The 15,431-nt window shown below is 35.7% G+C and overlaps 1 protein-coding gene and 1 pseudogene across 2 annotated transcripts in view; both read left to right on the top strand.

Moving 5' to 3' along the window:
- Window positions 1-15,431, top strand: part of LOC307185561 (uncharacterized protein) — a 189,224-nt gene that overhangs the window by 24,795 nt on the left and 148,998 nt on the right. The gene's annotated exons all lie outside the window — the stretch shown is intronic.
- Window positions 12,461-14,160, top strand: LOC307185587 (transcriptional enhancer factor TEF-1-like; annotated as a pseudogene). Its single transcript has one exon. The product of its transcript is annotated as a transcriptional enhancer factor TEF-1-like (transcript).

A 15,431-nucleotide genomic window follows, 5' to 3' on the forward strand; every position in this document is an offset into this window, starting at 1 on the left:
TCCACCATTTTTTATAATCTTTATGGCCTTTTGGGCTACTTTCACTATACTCTACCATTTGAAGTGACAAAATCTCTTATCTTTTTCTAGACTTAAGGTCATACTCTGTGTTATAGAGTGAAGTATGTATAAATTCTTTAATTTAACTATCATTTTTGGCATGTCAGTCTTATATTTAGCAAAAATACTTTCCAGATTCTGATCACTGTCAGAATAGTTTGTACTGATGTAGTTTAACATATCCTTTTTCCTGTTGTTAATAGATAATTAGTAAGTATTTTAGAGTGCTATTTCAGGCAATATTTTTAACAATAACTATTTCTTTATTCTTTGTAAAAATTATTTCTTCCACCAGAAAAGGAAATCTAAATTAGTGTTTTGTGTTTATTTGTGTGTGTGCTATAAGGATTGGGAAATTCAGAATTCATTTATTTACACTCCCTATGTCTGTATTAATGTGATTTAGCTATTCACATTTAATTTGTTAACTTGTCAGTATTATATATTTGACCTCTAATGAGTTATTAGCCTCTTAGTATTTTAATTAGTAATAACATCAGCTCTGCCTTAATAAGTACATAAAGAACTTCATTTCACATAAAAACATATATTTTCTAATGAAATAAAACAAAAGGATATTAATGAAAAGAAAGCTATATATTTGTATATCCTCTCATCTTAATTCATGGTGTTGTTTCTCTTCACCACTAGTGTCAAAACATTATAGTGACATCCCTGACATATCCATTGCCCCCTGAGGTCAACTGTGCACAAGGCTGATCTCACATCAGACACAGGAGAAGCTGAAGCAGAAAAGGTTTAAGAGAAATATCTAAGAAAAACATAATTGTTGCACTATAGGAAGAGTTTTTAAAATCTTAAAAATAAAAATGTGTATAAACATATGGGTCTTAACACAAATTGAACATTATGCCTTCTCATTATGTTTAGTTTGTTTCATTAAGCCTGCTAAACACATATGTTAAAAATGAGGTTTCAGAATGCTATTCCGTTTTGAATAATTTTTTTTCTTTTTTTTGCGGTACACGGGCCTCTCACTGTTGTGGCCTCTCCCGTTGCGGAGCACAGGCTCAGTGGCCATGACTCAGTGGCCATGGCTCACGGGCCCAGCCTCTCCGCGGCATGTGGGATCTTACCGGACCGGGGCACGAACCCATGTCCCCTGCATCGGCAGGTGGACTCTCAACCACTGCGCCACCAGGGAAGCCCCCCATTTTGAATAATTTTTAAAGAGAGATTCAATAGCATTCTGGCTTGTTGCCTGGCCAAAGAAACACCAACCATGAGTACACTGTCAGGGAAAACAGCTGAAGTAGGGGAACCACTGGGGTGCAAACATGCTCCCATTAACCTCCCAGAGGGGAAATAAACCTAAGTCTGAAAAAGTGACAGAATTGTCAAGATAAAGCCATATCAGTGAAAAATTATGTAACTTAAGTCATAGTTGTTTTTGGTAGCTGGTAATATGTAGGTAACCTACAAAAAATTAACCATGCCAAAGTATTTTATGTCACTCCAAATATTTTACTCATGTTCTACTTAGATCTGTGGATAAAAAATATCTTCCCCACAATTTTGTTGTGGCAAATAAATAGAAAAGTATATTAAGGGTGTTTTTTTGCAAAATGTAACACATTCAAAAATATTTAATATTATTTTAATTTGTACCAAACAATGTTTTTCTACACTTTATGTCTGCAACTTATAATTTCTTAATGATTGTAGTGGAGGTAAAAGCACTGAAATTTCATGAATTGTTAACTAGGTGCCAGACACTAAGGCAGGACCATTTTTTGATAACATCTTCGAAAAACTTTATATCACTGCTGTCTTAGCTTATTTTCCAAAGAAAGAAATCGAGGCTCACAGAGAGTATGCAAGCTGACAGGATGGAGTATGTAATAAGTGACTGGGTTTATATTTAAATTTCCATTTAGATCTAATGGGGATTATGGAGGTTATGGACTACTTATATAAATAGAAGCTATGACCACTTTTACAGAGGTGGTCCAATGGAAGTATTGACCATTTCTGTAAACTTCCGGCAAACGTGCTTATACCTATTATACGATTTCCAATGCTGCATTGAAAAATCTGTTATTTATTCTTCTTTGTTTTGGAAGTGTTATGAAAAGCCTCTATTGTCCAACATATCATAATTATTTAGTATATGATAATTTCATTATTAGTACAAAGGAAAAACATTACAATAGGTCACGGAAGCCGAGGGAGTTTACAGAGAGGTTGGGGATGATGGCAAGGGGGTGGCTGGGAAGAGGACTTAAGTTCATCAGGCTGGTGGTTTTAAGAGTCATCATAAACATGGGCTTCCCTGGTGGCGCAGTAGTTGAGAGTCCACCTGCCGATGCAGGGGACACGGGTTCGTGCCCCTGTCCGGGAAGATCTCACATGCCGCGGAGTAGCTAGGCCTGTGAGCCGTGGTCGCTGAGCCTGTGCATCCGGAGCCTGTGCTCCGCAACGGGAGAGGCCACAACAGTGGGAGGCCCGCGTACCGCAAAAAAAAAAAAAAAAAAAAAAAAAAAAAAAATCATCATAAACATACAAAAATGTTATTTAAGCAATATTGCAATTGCCTTCAATGGTCATGTGAATTTGGAATAACAAAGACTAAGAGGATAGTAATGCGCTGTCCTTTAAATTGTCAGTGATTACAGTATTCGCAAACTGGTTCAGTTACCATGGTTTCCTTTTCTAGATATTGATTCTAAAAGTTCAAAATTATTTAAGTATAAATGACATATCCATTTACTGAATTCTCAAAAGTTCAAAAACCGTGTCATATACTATTTGCTTTATGTTTGGACCATAACTTGGTGGTATGATTTTTTTTTTTGTCCTCCAGTGGAATTCCAGTTGACTTTCTTTTCCTTTGTTGAGAAAAGAAACATATGTTTTCTTCACCATATTATGAAAGTCTTCCAGAATTTGACTTTAGTATATCTAGTCAATGCAATTTATTTTATTGTACATTTAAAAAAATAGAATTCTCTGTCCATTATATTCTTGTTCTAATTTGGAAAGATTACTTTAAGGATTATTTCAAAGCTGTCATCCTGGGATTTCATTGCATTGCATTCCAGTTCAGGTGCTCATCTTTTGTGATCCACATGTTCTGTTTTCCAGTTTTCTCGCTTTATGAAAAGCATCTTATAGAAGTTCATTACTTAAGCTTTACACGTTGGAAGATATCTTGATTTGTTCTCACGTATTTGATTGTTATTTTGACTGGGTATTGACTTTTAAGTTTAAAATAATTTTCTTTTAGATCTTTAGTTCATTTTTACCCCTAATGTTTGGTTTGTCTGATATCAGGTCTGATGCCACTCCAGTTCTTATTTGTTTTGTGATATATATATATTTTTCCCTTCTCTGATAGATGTGAGGATTTTCTTAGTTGCAGGTATTCAGAAATTTCAACAGTATGTAGAAAATACTGGTGTTGTTTAATTCATCGTGATAGATACCAGCCTGTCTTTTGTTATAAAGAGTCATGTCTTTCTGTAAGTTGGAAAATATTCCTTCATTGTTATTTTTCTAGTCTGCATTTTATCACTTCTTTCATTATGGAACTCCTTTTAGCTATATATCAGATATTACAGCTTGTTCTCTATTTTATATATTTTCTGATGTGCCATCTGCTTTCCATTTTGCTCAGCATTATTGGAGATATACATAATCTCTCAGGCTTTCTCCTGCTATTTTTACTACTGTTTATTCTTTTTCAATTGTTATATATTTATGAAACATGACTTATTATTCAACTGATAAATAAGATTCAAAATGAACTCTTGAAATACCTCATTGGAAACAAAAATAATTTTCTTCCAAGTGTACCTATAAATGTCTTTGCAAATTTTAGATTAGATTTCACAGATGATAAATGGTATAATCTATTTTTAAATGTTCAGTATTTCAGAAATAACTTATATGTTAGAATTTTCATACCACACTACAAAGAAAAATTGTATGTGAGATTTACCAATGAAGAAGGAATCTTGTGGCAAAAGTATTTTAGAAATGTTATATCATTTCATACTCTTTATAGATATTCACAGTTGAGATTATAATATAAAATGTGAAAAATATTTCGGCAAAGAATCCATTTGTTGAGGTTAAATATTTTGCAAAAATTATTTGATGCTGGATTATTTTTCAGTACTTGTTAATATTTTTGATCTACTGGATAGAACAGTTTGAATAATGTTCCCCCAAAATAAAAGTTGTAAAAAGGGAATACAAATCCAAGTAAAATTGTTTTGCACATATGTATGTGATATTGTAAAATGGAATAATAAAGTAGAAGCATTTTGGGAAAAAAGGGTTTATTTTTTAAAGTGTTTGTTAAGCTTCATCATACTTTCTAGAAGCATTTAGAAAAATAATTTTATCCCATGTATTAAGAGTTAACACTTTGTTTCCTTTCTTGGCAATAGGGTATATTTAACATATCTCAGAATAAGCAATAAGATATGACCTTATTTGGCAGAGATATTAAATATTAAGTTTGAGTCACTTGGTCTCACTGAAGACAATGAAAGAGAGCTCAGGTCTGTAATTCTCAGAAAGACAAGCAAAGATGTGACTTATGAGACAGAGTTAAGGATGAAAGGAAGCCATCTCCTTTGAAAGAGTTGGTTTTGTAAGTTCAAATATATATATATTTATGCTAGCAATCAGCAAGCATAGTGTGTAGCATTCACTCTTCATGAAATAGCTTACCACAGTCATTCACTATCAATAGGCAATAATCTGTTTAGAATCAAAGATATGATCAAGTTTAGTCATACGTGTTGAGTTTTGAATAATGCAAACAAGTTACCCTAATTGCCTCATAAATTCTTTCAGTGAACATGCAACAAAGTAATCAGAGTAATGTGAATTTGCATATTTGAAGACCATATTTGCCCTTCAGAAAAAAATGTATGTTAGCATGTTGGATTGTACATTTTTACCTAATTTCTTCTGATGAGATTTAGAATTTTATGCAAGTGTTTGCACCTGTATATTTTGTGAGCTAAATGTAGACTGTTAGTTTATAAAGCTAAAGTTGATGCAGTTGTTTATTATTATTATTGTCAAATTTACGTCTTTGTTTATAAATCTGATTGTATATGACATTAGCTCAATAATTCAAATGATTTTTACATATGTTGTGAAAAAAACAAAAGCAAAATATTTCAAATATTTATTTTTATTATTTGTTTTTCATATTTCAATTGAAAGCATCAGTGTACAGAAGAAAAAAGCATCATAGGATATACGTATAACACTTTTGCCTCTGGGTTTTTTATCCACTCCTTCCTTAATATAATATTTAATTTTCTCAAGCCACACTTCTTTCTCTTTCTAATAGCTCTGAATTTTCTGAATTTGGGACACGTACAGGTGATGACATCTAATAATTGTTTTTGCTGGGCAACCATTATGAAATACTTGAAATTGCCTGCACATATATAAAATTAATCATAATATTTTCATACTTTTTTTCACTTCAGGTAACTTACATGCAATTTTTATGACATAATTTTAGATTTAATTGCTCTTTAAATGTCTTATGGACGATGACTGGGCATTCAAACAATTATTGGGTATACATAAAGTTATGGGAAAAAGTAGCACAATATAATTTGGTATATTAGTGAAGAAAATACATGCCCATGGATAATAAGTACAATTCCATATTTACTTGCAAAGCAACAACGTGGTTTACAGGACTTAAAAAGGAAGATACCAAGAAGTAGTTGAAAGCATTGTCTGTTTTGTTACTGACATATCTGTAAAGGGATTGGACAGAACATACCAGGCAATAAAATCGAAGGCAAAAACATTGACAAATTCCTGTTAGGCACTGTGTCATTGCTTAACTGGCAGTAGTATCATTGTGTGTGTGTGTGATCTTATATGCAAGAGAGATACATTTTTCAGTTGAAGTTGTCTTAGAGTTGATCAAGTGTGGTAGTCATTATGCATTGCATTTCTAAGAGCCTCCATTTATTGCTTCCATCTTGTGAATATTTGTGGTATATACATTTGTAAATCCAACATTGATTGAATATTTTCTGTTTAATGTCTACTTAACTTTGATTGTCCCTCACATCATGAATTACTTCAAGTGAAATGCCATGTCTAGTCATACTTTTTAAAGAAAATAATTTTAACCATGTACATAGGCATAAAAGAATTAGATTATATATAATAGAAGTTTAATATCTGATGTTTTGACTTTGTTAGCCTAACATTTGTTAAGTAGAGCCCCTTCATCCCCCCCCCCCGACCCTGGGTGTCAGATGGTGAGTCACGTTTAACACAAGAACACAAGGCAGTGGAGATAGAGAAGTTTGTTACTCACATCTCCTGGAGGAAGTACACTGGCGAAGTCAGGGCAACACTCAGGCAGAGAGAGTGGCAGGGGCACATGCCTTTAGTAGAGTCCAAGGGTGGAATGCTTTGAGGTTCCCAGGCTAAGGTTGGATTGGTTAATTCAAACCAAAAGGACTGGTGTTTGGTAAGCTTGGTGGCGGGGGGAGGGGGGAGGCATTAATCTGAGGAGTGCACAAAGAGAAGGTCCTGGGCCTTGGGGGGAGAATGCTTATCACAAGGGCAGTGGAGAGATAGTTTAAGGGACCCCCACAAGCAGTTTGGCCACACAAAATGGATGACAAGGCCACAATATTATGGAGTAGTTCAGCTGCATTCTCAACATCTCTTCCATTTTATTTGCGGAAATGTAAGCTTGAAAAAGAGCTATATGTTGAAATATTTTTTTTACCTATGTCTAAATCGTAGCAGTTAGTTCAATTTAATAACCAATGAACATGGCCTAGTTTTTAAACAGATATAAAAAGTTTTCATTTTGTATCTTTTTATCATTTGAAAATAATTTTTATCAGTATTAAATTGAGCAAGCCATCAGCAATGGGGAAACTAGGGGAAAGGAATAACAACAGTAAAAGGAGAGGACAACAACTAGGGGAAAGGAATAACAACAGTAAAAGGAGAGGACGCTCAGGCAAGTTTTAGAAAAACATAATAAATGATAGATCCAATAATGTATAGAGAAAACTGTGATTTTTTTGAGTTTATGAAATACTTATCATATTTAATTAAAGTGTAAAAATAGTTGTCACTGTTTATAGACCCCTGTCTCAGATGTTTAACAAATACAGAAATTGAATAATAAATGCATTTTCTGCTGGGTAACTGAAATAATGGCTTGATTTAGGCTGAGAATGCTTGGGTCTTAGCTTTTTTCAGTCATATTTCATTTACCTTTCCTACTATCCTGAGATCTCAACTCTTCTGTTGAAAAAATAAGAAAAACACTGCTGAGCACACAAATCTACTGTCAAGCTCAAAATAGGGCACATATGCAAAGGGGTTTTGTGAACTATACCAAATGACAAGAGAGAAGTGGACCTGTGACAACAGTGAAGATAGTAATACAGTTGCTGTTGCTGCCACCAGGCTGAATGGTGTATTGCCAGCATTACTCATTAGTACATTCATTCATTTAATACATATATGTTGATCTCTTGGTATTGTGCTAAGTACTGGTTACATTATGTTGAACAAAGGAGACACAATCTTTGCTTTCATGGTGCTGAACCTTTAAGATAATGGCAATGGCTAAATGAGAGGAGGGAGATGGTATCAGAAGGCATAAAACAGATCAACCTTAGAACTCCAGGTGAAGTATGGCAGGAAGGGGAAATGTATGTGGAATGCTCTGAAATGGGACTGAACGAGGGCAGTGTTGCTGGAGGATAAGGAGGAAGAATAAGCAGGCAAGGTTCAGGTATACTTAAGGGCGAGCCTAAGCAGTTAGGATGTTTATGCATTGGACAATGGAAAGCTACTGAAGGATTTTAAGCAGAAGATTCATATTACATAATTTGCATTTTAAAAAAATAATTCACATGACTTACTGATTTTAATGGGATGTTTGTCACTACCAGTCTGAACTGGATTTTTCCAATACAAAATAAAAAAGCTTTGGTGTCAGTAAAGGGCAATTGAAAAGAACAGCCATGCCAATGAAGTAAGGATTTAAATTGAAAACAAAACAAACAAAACAAAAACAAAAATGACAACCAAAGCTTATTTTAAAAATGTATCCAATTGTATAAATGGAACATTATCTATATGCCTTGCCCTGATTTTAAATGACAATGAGTATATCTAGTGGACAAGATTAGGAAAAGCAATTAGAACTCCTTTCTTCCTTATTCTAATATATGTATATTTATTTATTCTTATTTATCACAAATAAGTTTAAATTTTATTGCCTTCTCTTTTTAAATGACTAAGTTCAACTGTCATGTTATAATATCCTAAAGATGCCTCAGACTGTGTTTTATGGGGTGATTTATAAAAGGCCCAGGGCTATCTCAGGCTTTTGAAAATATTCTGAAATGTTTATTAATGGCCTCATAAACTATGCTCATCCTGTTTTGCTGATGAATACTTGGCAGTTGGAAAAAAGGCACTCAGTTCATTACCACATGAGATCACAAAATATTCTGTAAGGATATACCTTACTAATTTCTGATATATATAAAACTATGAGTTTTAAAATGATCAACAAAGTTTAATGTATAAAGAGTGCACTAAAAATCACTTCAGTCTGGAACTGAGAAGCCATTATTTTCATATCCACAGGTTAAGATAATTGATAAAGGCAATCAGTGGCTATTTTCAAATACGTTTTCAGCATTTGTTTATTTAGAAAGTGAAAATCAAATTTCTATAACCATCCTCTTCTTTCAATAAACTGAAAAGCTGTTTCTTTAAATTTTGCTCAAAATAAGTCTATAGATATGTATAAATAGAAATATTACTTTGATACTTTATTTTTGTCCTGTTGTTGGTTGCCTGGGTAGCTGCATCACAGATAGGCAATTAATTAAGCAAAATAGTTCATTTTTAGTTCATTTTTAATATTTTCAGTGGGTAGGCAATGTACTGTGGATGCAGCATTAAGCAAAATTATAGTGGGTTCCTCTCATATCACTGTCAGGTCTGTACCAAATGGAGCAGCAGCTTTGGAGAAGAGTTTTGAAAAGCTTTTCAATTAATTACAAAGTACTACCCAAATGATAGATATAATTAGAATCTCAGGAGACTCAGAAACACCATAAAAATAGTGATATGTTAATTAGAGTTCTTATAAGTGGTTTCTATTTTCAGTGACTAACTTCTACTTTGCGGATTTTGGACATACATAGTAAAATAGGGGAAAATGTAGGAGAAACAGTAAATAACCAATATTGCTTTATCTTGGATAACTAACATCTATCCAATTATCATAATCAATACATATTCTAAATTTAGCATTATCATAATTAAAATATATTCTAAATTTTCTGAGCAAACGCTTCCAAGAATCCTACCAGGTATTTGCAAATTATTAGTCTATCTATTAGTATACTGGAATTGTTTTTTAAATATTCAGCATGTAATACCTGAAACTATTAGCTTGAAAATTAAACTTATTCATAATGCTTGTAAGCACAGGCTTTTAGTACTTAACAAAAAGGTAAGAAAGCTGTAAAGTTTCCAAATTGGAAAAACATAAATGGTTCAAGAGTCCTTCTGTCCATTTAGACATCTAAAATCCATGAAGCAGACACAACTAGCTCAGATTTTTTAAAAAATCTGATCTCTTCAATTACATCTAGTTTTGCTCATTAAAGTAATCTAGAAATCATTTTACTTGTCTACCTAAAGATCAAGGGACATAATTAGGAAAGGAACCTTCACTTTATTTCTATTGGAAAAGAATGTCTTAAATTAGATGAAATAGATATCTTTTTCAAGTAAAGTATAATAAGAAAAATAGTATGTTATGTATGACAAAAAAACCCAAAATTTAAAGACTAAAAGATAAATAAAACTGGATAATTGAGCCAAAAATAAAGGACCAGAGACTATTTCATGGCTGTTTCCCCAGTGAAGAAAATTAGTGCTCCGAAGATGTAACTGAGTACAATAATTTCTTGTCAGGCTATCAGAAATATCTTCTCAAAGCGTTTTATTTTGTTTTATTTTGTGTCTACACTGAGACTCTTTCATTCATATTTGACGCTTTCCTCTTATTTACTCTTCCCTTTTTCTCCCTTTGTGCAATGCACTTTAGAGAATGTGTGTGTTAACTCAAAATGATTGACTTGGTGAAACTGTACTGGGCCATATTTTATGGATTTTGTTTTTTTAATTTTACTGAAGTATAGTTGATTTACAATGTGTTAATTTCTGCTATATAGCAAAATGATTCAGTTATAAATATATATACATTTTTTCATATTCTTTTCCATTTTGGTTTATCACAGGATATTGAATATAATTTCCTGTGTTACACAGTAGGACCTTGTTGTTTATGCATTGTATATATAATGGTTTGCATCTGCTAACCCCAAATTCCCACTCATACCCTCCCCTAGCCCACCTCCCCCTTGGCAACACAAGTCTGTTCTCTATGTCTCTGAGTCTGTTTCTGTTTCATAGATAAGTTCATTTGTGTCATATTTTAGACTCCACATATAAGTGATATCATATGGTGTTTGTCTTTCTCTTTCTGACTTACTTCACTTAGTATGATAATCTCTAGATCCATCCATGTTGCTGCAAATGGCATTATTTCATTCTTTTTATGGCTGAGTAATATTCTATTGTATATATACCAGGTCTTTTTTATGCAGTCATCTGTCAGTGGACATTTAGGTTGTTTCCATGTCTTGGCTATTGTAAATAGTTGGATCATATTTTATGGAAGGTAGTGGAATGACTCATCTAGGGAAGATATACAGAAATTCCTTCAAGGGAAGGAGACTGGTGCAAGGAAAGCACTGAAAGCAATATTGATGGAGAACAGAAGGAGGGAGTAACAAGATGAAGTGGGGACTATCGGCTAGGGCCAGAACATGCTAGGGCCTGGACACTACTCTATGAGCAATGAACAGTGCCTTTTAAATACAGCATTTAGGGTGACAGGATCAAACTTGTGATTTATAAGGTCTCATTCTTGGGGAGACATATCTTTTGGAGACCATGAAGCTATGCTTAGGAAAGGAGGCAATAGTAGAAATTAGAAGCATAGAGGGCTATTTCTGAAGACTAGTAGAGAGATATCAATGATTTGAATGGGGAGATAGAGAGAAGTTGGTATATTTTAGGCATATTGGACGTTATAACACCAGGATTTTTCAATGGGACAGAGCTTGTTGCAAAGGAGACTATGATTCTAAGCTATACGTAACAGCTTTCTGACAATGGCCCTCCATGGATAGTAATAACTATGAGGACTCTGAAATTTGTGTTTCCAAGTCAAAACACTGTTCATAACCTCCAACTCCTGTATGTAACAGGTTACTCAACATCTATAGTTAGCTGTCTCACAGTTATCTTGAATTCATTTAATATATACTGAACTCGTGGTCTTTAACCCATTATTATCCCCCCCTTTTTTGGTGAGGATTAAATGATATTTGTTTATTTTGTACTTAACATAGAGTGAATATGCCTTCCCCTTGATTTACTATGACCAAGTACAGTTGTCCCTCTGTATCCCTGGGGATTTGTTCCAGGAACCTGCTCAGATACCAGAATTCAAGGATGCTCAAGTCCCTTATATAGAATGTTGTAGTATTTGCATATAACCCACACACATCATCCTGTATACTTTTTTAAAATTTAAAGTATAGTTTATGTACAATATTATATGTTACAGATGTACAATACAGTGATCCACAATTTTTAAAGATTGTATTATATTTATTGCTCTTACAAAGTATTGGCTACATTCCTTTCATTGTACAATATATCCTTGTAGCTTATTTTATACACAGTAGTTTGCACCTTTTAATCCCCTACCTCTATCTTGTCCCTCTCAGCTTCCCTCTCCCCGCAGACTCACAGAACAAACCACTAGTTTGTTCTCTATATCTGAGTCTGCTTCTTTTTTGTTACATTCACTAGTTTGTTTTATTTCTTAGATTCCACATATAAATGATATCATACCTAAATGTAAGAACAGAAACCATAAAACTCCTAGAGGAAAACATAGGCAGAACACTCTTTGACATAAATTATAACAATATTATTTCTTTCTTAGTGATCCCTGTTTTAGTACAATATTCCCTCTCCAACTGCACCCGTCTTGACTGCCTTCACTTATATGAGAATAGGGAGAAGATCAAATTCTTTTTTTTTCTTTTTGCTATTAAAATTCTCAAGGCAGCTGGAGCCCAGCTGAGCCTCTGCTGCTGCCGCCGCGGACGCCCACCAAACACTTTGCAGACTCGCTTCCACCCTGCGGGCCAGTCCGCGCTGAGGGGCCCGGGCTCAGGGCGGCCGCATTCGGGGACAGGCCATGCAGTGAAGCCCCCCACCCCACCCCGTCCACCTTTGCCCAGAGCCACGAGCAGCAGCCCAGTACGTCCAGCCGGCCCAGGGGCAGGAGCAGCGCTGGGGGCGGGGGAGGGTGGCCCAGCCGGGGGAATGGGAGCCGGGCTCCGAGCTGAAGGCGGAGGAAGCGGCACTGAAGTTTGCCTCTGACTCACTGGGCGCTGTGGCAGCACTGTTGCTGCCGCCGCCGCTGCTTCATTGCACGTTCATGAGGAAAATTTTCAGGAGTCAGCAGAAACATTGTGCCCAAAAAAGACTGAGTCGCAGTTACCACCAAACCCTGGAGTAGACTCTCCCTGGAAAACTTCCCTTAGGTTTATTTTCTTGAAAAGACTCCAGGCTTCGGCTTGGAAAATCCAACTGCCAAAATTGAGCCCAGCAGCTGGAGCGGCAGTATGATCCCTGCCGAAAATATGGAAAGGATGAGTGACTCAGCAGATAAGCCCATTGACAATGATGCAGAAGGGGTCTGGAGCCCCGACATTGAGCAGTGCTTTCAGGAAGCCTTGGCTATGTATCCACCGTGTGGGAGGAGGAAAATCATCTTATCACATGAAGGCAAGATGTATGGTAGGAATGAATTTATAGCCAGATACATCAGACCCATGATCGGGAAGACGAGGACCAGAAAACAGGTGTCTAGTCATATACAGTTCTTAGCAAGAAAGAAAGTTCGAGATATTCAAGCCGCCATTAAGGTGTCACATTCTAGTCACATTCAGGTTCTTGCCAGAAGGAAATCTTGTGATTTTCGTTCCAAGCTAAAGGATCAGACTGCAAAGGATAAGGCTCAGCAGCACATGGCCGCCATGTCCTCAGCCCAGATCGTATCAGCCACTGCCATTTACAGCAAGCTGGGGCTGCCAGGGATTCCACACCCCACCTTCCCAGGGGCGTCGGGGTTCTGGTCGGGAATGATACAAACAGGACAGCCTGGATCCTCGCAAGACGTCAAGCCCTTCGTGCAGCAGGCCTACCCCATCCAGCCAGCGGTCACAGCCCCCATCCCAGGGTTTGAGCCTGCGTCAGCCCCAGCTCCCTCGGTCCCGGCCTAGCAGGGCCGCTCCATTGGCACAACCAAACTCCGCCTGGTGGAGTTCTCAGCTTTCCTCAAACAGCAGCGAGACCCTGACTCGTACAACAAACACCTATTCGTGCACATTGGGCATGCCAACCATTCTTACAGTGACCCATTGCTCTAATCAGTGGACATTCGTCAGATTTATGACAAATTTCCTGAAAAGAAAGGTGTCTTAAAGGAACTGTTTGGAAAGGGCCTTCAAAATGCCTTCTTCCTCGTAAAATTCTGGGCTGATTTAAACTGCGGTATTCAAGATGATGCCGGGACTTTTTACGGCGTGACCAGTCAGTATGAGAGTTCTGAGAATGACAGTCACCTGTTCCACCAAAGTTTGCTTCTTTGGGAAGCAAGTAGTAGAAAAAGTAGAGAGGGAATATGCAAGGTTTGAGAATGGCCGATTTGTACACCAAATAAACCGGTCCCTGATGTGTGAATATATGATCAGTTTCATCCACAAGCTCAAACACTTACCAGAGAAATATATGATGAACAGTGTTTTGAAAAACTTCACAGTTTTATTGGTGGTAACAAACAGGGATACACAAGAAACTCTCCTGTGCATGGCCTGTGTATTTGAAGTTTCAAAGAGTGAACATGGAGCACAGCATCACATTTACAGGCTTGTAAATGACTAGCCATGGTTATTTATATATATAGATATCTGTATACACACATACACTCTCTCCATGATTGAACGACTGACTGTAAACCTCACCACGCAGGGATGCTGCCCTGGCCCTGAGGTCACCCCAACTTTTCTAAATCCTGTTTGAGCGAAGTCATTTTTTCATGTGTTCATACTCATTGTAGCTGTGAAGTTCTGGTACCATTGTAAAAAGAGAAATCAAGTTGTTTCTGTGTGTTATTCAGATCCACAGCCCACAGTTCCTCAGAAAGTTGAACCTTAAGAACCCAAGTCTGTGTTTGCAGAGACCTGTTTCTCGTTGTGGTAGAAAAAAAAATTGACAGAGCATTTACCATTGGACATTTACTGCCTTTATACAAATGTATTAAGTGTTTTTTTTCAACATAAAAATCTTGTTTTAAGATACAAGTAAAATTAATCTTTAAATATAAATGTAAATTAGTACACAAAACTAAGAATCTTTAGACTTATCTTTGTAACAAATTAGGGTGGAAGTTATGAAAGAACGTAATTCACTAAATTATTTTTTAAATGAAACTTTTCCTTCTTTTTGAAATCAACATTAAAATATAGCCTTAAAAAGTGCTTGGTAGAAATATCCTAATGAGACAAATTTGTACATTTTTCCTCAAGGTTAAAACTAATCTCCTAATCCATTAAACTCTTGAAACAGCTATTACAGAGGAAGAAAACTTCACCCCTTATCCTTAACATATATAGTATATTTAAAAAATATAAAATTGTATTGTAAAAAAAAAAAATCCTCAAGGACACTTAGCTTCAGGTACATTTCTTAGATGGGGCAAAAGGGAGTGGGAGCCCACCTAGGACATGTGCATGATTCATAGGAGGGAACATAAGATGCTGAAATTTAGTCTCCTTGTATGGACACTATCAAATTTCAATTTTTTTTCTGTAAAGTTGCTAAGGGATCACTGAAAGATGCTCATTGTATGATATTTTTTCATGTGTGATTATATTGAGTCTTTTCAATTAGTTAATACTTTTGGTCCTTTCAACTGGTTAAGTTTTACTAAAAAAGAATTTCAAGTAGATCCTTTTTGCCCTACAAAAATATCCCAAAACAACAAATTACAGTGTAGGTCTGGGTTTGATTTGTCCCATCATCTTTATACAAAGATTGATTTTAATGTATAAACAGTGGGAAGCCACAAATGAGACTTTACTGACTCAATTTGATAAATGCCATAACCTACTTTCCACTGTGTCTGCACTAATGATAACTGTGGTGGATGGTGT

Source organism: Stenella coeruleoalba (assembly GCF_951394435.1).
Source record: "Stenella coeruleoalba genome assembly, chromosome: 4".
NCBI classification, from domain to species: Eukaryota; Metazoa; Chordata; class Mammalia; order Artiodactyla; family Delphinidae; genus Stenella; species Stenella coeruleoalba.